Genomic DNA, 3,881 nt, shown 5'->3' with positions numbered 1-3,881 from the left:
CCGGTTTTATTGTGGGCGTATTTTTCTGTCTTTGTGGTTAATAAGCTCATTTCTCAAAAGACTAAGTCTGTCGTCCTGCAATGAGACCATGGCTTCATCTTTCACTTTTAGGACCGCAGGTTTTCGCCATTCTTTTCCACTTAACATTGTAAATCTGGGCTACAATTTTTTAAAAAATTTTATCCCATTAATATTTTTTCTTTTCTGCATCTTAAAAAATACATTTTTAAAAAAAGAAAGCTACTTTTGCTATAGTATAGTAAATTACAAGGCAGGAACCATGATGAGTATGTAAAACAAGAAAAAAAGCCCTGAATTTTATTTAAATGATCAATGCTCTATTGGACACAATGGTATACGTATATAGTCCCAGGATTAGGAGGCTGAGTGAAGGCAGGAGGATTTCCATAAGTCCAGTGAGGCTGTGTTTCTGAAATAAGAAAAATATTTTTAATCAAATAGCAATGACGAGCTTCCAACACAGGAAGCATGTATACTATCAGGCACAAAAGAGGTTGAAACCGTGGGGCCACAAGTCTGTGTGTTTTCCTGTACCATAGCATACAAAAGCATTTAAAAACGAGCTTGGTGGCTGGGAACAAATTGGTGGAGAGGGAGAGTGATGTCATGTTTCCTCCTTCAGTGACCTCCACATTTTAAGGGTCATAGAATTATGGCATTTCGAGCACCTATGATGGCATTTCAGTCTGCAGCATTTCAGATAGCATTACTAGCACCAAACTGAAGATACAAATTAATGAGGTGGTTGGAATTCATCGTTGTCTTTGAACGGTGTCTGACTGTCACCACACACTAGCTCCAGACACCTGGCCTCAGGCCATCCTCTGTGTCGTTAGAACTATAGGAAGCCACCACATCCATGTGAATATAAATGGTATACAGTAGCTCTCGGGTGCTCTGATAGATAAGCATGGACTTATCTTTTTATGATAGCTTTTAAATATTCCTACAGGCAATTAGCTCAGGTTCTAAGAGGATTGAGTTACATTTGGACATCTTCATTCCTCAAAAATCGATTTCAAATATTACCTGTGGATACAAATCACAACTTTTTGGAAAATCATATTTATGGTGTAATTCCACCAGTTCATGCTTTCTTGACCAAGACAGAAGTCATATGAGGTGTAACTCTGCTAAGGGCAGAAATTGAACCACAGCATTTCAGCTTTGAACAATTCACTCTACGGCCATATGCAGTGACCGACCCTTGTAGTAACAACACTCAGAAATCTGAGGCAGGAACATAGCCAAAAGTTCAAAGACAGCACAAAAGAAAAACATCACTATCATTATAAATATTTAGGTTGGTTTTTGTTACCAAAGTTAAATACTTTCAAGGACTGTTAAACACTAAAGGACTGCTGTAATTCATGTATAGCATAGCAATGCTTTTTCCTCAAATAGAACAGGAGTTTAGGAATCCAAACTAGAAAAATAGTTGCCCTGATCCCAGTGACCCCTTACAATATTTGTTTTTTAAGCCATGTTCATAGACCTGAGGCTCAACAATGTCATGTTCCCACCAGATGATCCATAAGAGCCCCATTGGAATATTAAATTATAGTTACTTTACTCATGCGTTGGTTCTCTCTCTTAACAAAAGCAACTGATGTATCTCTTCAAAGATAAATGGGGCTACAGTTACATATGAAAATGGAGAGTATGTTTAACATACAAGTTGATTTTCTTGGTGCCTGTGACTTAGTTTTAATGTTAAATCAGGCCCACAATCTGTATGCCTGAAGGAGGTGACCAAAGAAAGGCCTAGATTTCTCAGGGCTGCTAAGACCATTAAAAGTTCTAGCTTTTGCAATAGTGGGTAAAGGTGCCGGTATGGGAAAAGCATTTGGAGCTCTAGCTGTACCACATATCTGCAGGGGAAACAATACCTCACACAGACTCTTGACTATGTAGTAGGCATTCTATAGGAGAGACTGGATCTGAGCAATATTAAGACTCAGTGGGGCCGGGCGTTGGTGGCGCACACCTTTAATCCCAGCACTTGGGAGGCAGAGGCAGGTGGACCTCTGCGAGTTCGAGGCCAGCCTGGTCTACAGAGCGAGTTCCAGGACAGCCTCCAAAACAATACAGAGCATCCCTGTCTCGAAAAACAAAAACAAAAATAAAAAAGACTCAGTGGTACTGATTCCTCCTTCAGAACTGAACCTCTTCCCTCCCAGCTAACAGAAGTGTGGCTGATGACAGTTCATAGTCGATGGTTACTGCCTAGCCAATGGTGATGTTGGAGGTGGTAATTTAACAGTATAGTGGTGAGGGGTCTAGCTGTTTTGCACTAATTTGGGGGACACCTATAAAGACCATCCCAAGTCTAGAAGCTATGCTTGCTTGCTTACTCTACTTTTTAAAAAAATTCTTATTGCTTTCACAGTTGGATATACTCTGCAATGGAATTGCTGGATCGTCTGAAAATTTATTTTTTAAGGAGTCTTCATACTGGCTGTTGTTTCTTTCCTAGTTTGTTTCTTCACCTAAAAAGAATTTGAGAAAATATTCTCAGAAAATACAGTCAGTTCCCTACTTCCACACATCCTGCTGCCTCTGATTTTGGCTCACTTCAGCTTTTTCTGTATGCTCTTACTATGTTTTTAAAATCATGCTGTATGGGAGGAAATGTTGCTTGAGTAGCTGGGGGTGTGACTCGGGCAGAACGTTTCCCTAGTGCGCATGAGATACCAGGTTTAAAGTCCAGCTCTGAAAAGAAGAAACTTACTTTAAAAGTCTGCTTAAATCTGTGACTAAATCTAGTTGCCACAACAGATAAACCGGAGCAGCTCCTCCCAGATCTACTCTGTCCCTTCACTGAACTTTGGTGTCCCAGGAGGTTGGCTCTTAGGGACTGCATCAGCTGCACTCCTGGGAGGCCCCATTGCTGGGGTTAGCTAATGAGGGCGCCGGCTCTGGAGACACGGTATCCAGGCGTCTCTGGAGACACGGTATCCAGGCGTCTCTGGAGACACGGTATCCAGGCGTCTCTGGAGACACGGTATCCAGGCGTCTCTGGAGACACGGTATCCAGGCGTGTCAAGGTGTTCCCTGCTTTGTCAGCACATCTGGCAAAGGCTGAGCCAGTTTCTCGCTGGGGCTCCTGCCCGGCAGCTCCTCCTGGGCGCCAGTCAGAGCTCTGATTCCTGTTGTCCATTTAGTTGTAGGGGTGGTGACAGCTTCCTGTCCCCATGCCTCTTCCCACTCTGTTGACACATCTGAGAGTTCTTTCATTAAAGTCTATTAATTTGAATTATCTGGAGCAACTTGTTCCCTGACAGAATTTGGGTGATCTGCCTCACGTCTCAGTGGCTTAATGCTAGTTTGCTCATCACACGTGTCATAGTTGGATGCAAGTCAGACAGCATTCTTTATTCTTGGAATGTTAGCATATGGAATATGTAGTCTCCAACATGAAGAACAGTGAGTTGAAAGCTTGCATGAGATGCTAAGAGTCAAGTTTAAAAAGACTTTGCGTCACTTCCCCTGAATTCAGTGGCCAGAAGCTGTCACAGGGCCCCCTAGTAACAAGGAGGCTGGATAGTGACAACTAATACTCAGGCATTTCTAGTACATAACCTGAGAACCACACATCCCCTGTCTGCCTTGTGGTTTCCTCTCTGCCCCCATCTTCTTGGGTAGGGATCTTAGACTTTTCATGGGCAACTTTACTGGCTCTCACTGCCTGAGAAGTCCTGAGAACTTCCCCGGACTCCTAAATATTGACTGTCGCCATCTTCTTTCTCTACCTGAACTTAGAAAGTTCACTTAGTTTGAGCTGAACCGGAACTACTTCTGATACTCTATTGTAACATCAACACTCAGTTTCCTCAAGACTTACCTTAAGCCCCATAAAG

The 3,881-nt window shown here is 42.5% G+C and overlaps 1 long non-coding RNA gene across 1 annotated transcript; it reads right to left on the bottom strand.

The window, feature by feature from the left end:
* Positions 1–288: 288 nt before the first annotated feature.
* Positions 289–3,349, bottom strand: LOC121141940. The gene is made up of 2 exons (XR_005878922.1): positions 2,753–3,349; positions 289–430 (listed from the first exon to the last, which is right to left on the bottom strand). It is a non-coding gene; the product is annotated as an uncharacterized LOC121141940 (long non-coding RNA).
* Between the last annotated feature and the right edge of the window lie 532 nt (positions 3,350–3,881).

This window comes from Mesocricetus auratus, unplaced genomic scaffold (assembly GCF_017639785.1).
Source record: "Mesocricetus auratus isolate SY011 unplaced genomic scaffold, BCM_Maur_2.0 Super-Scaffold_2245, whole genome shotgun sequence".
NCBI classification, from domain to species: Eukaryota; Metazoa; Chordata; class Mammalia; order Rodentia; family Cricetidae; genus Mesocricetus; species Mesocricetus auratus.
Note: the sequence above shows the minus strand (reverse complement) of the source record. Positions and strands in the feature narration are given on the sequence as shown.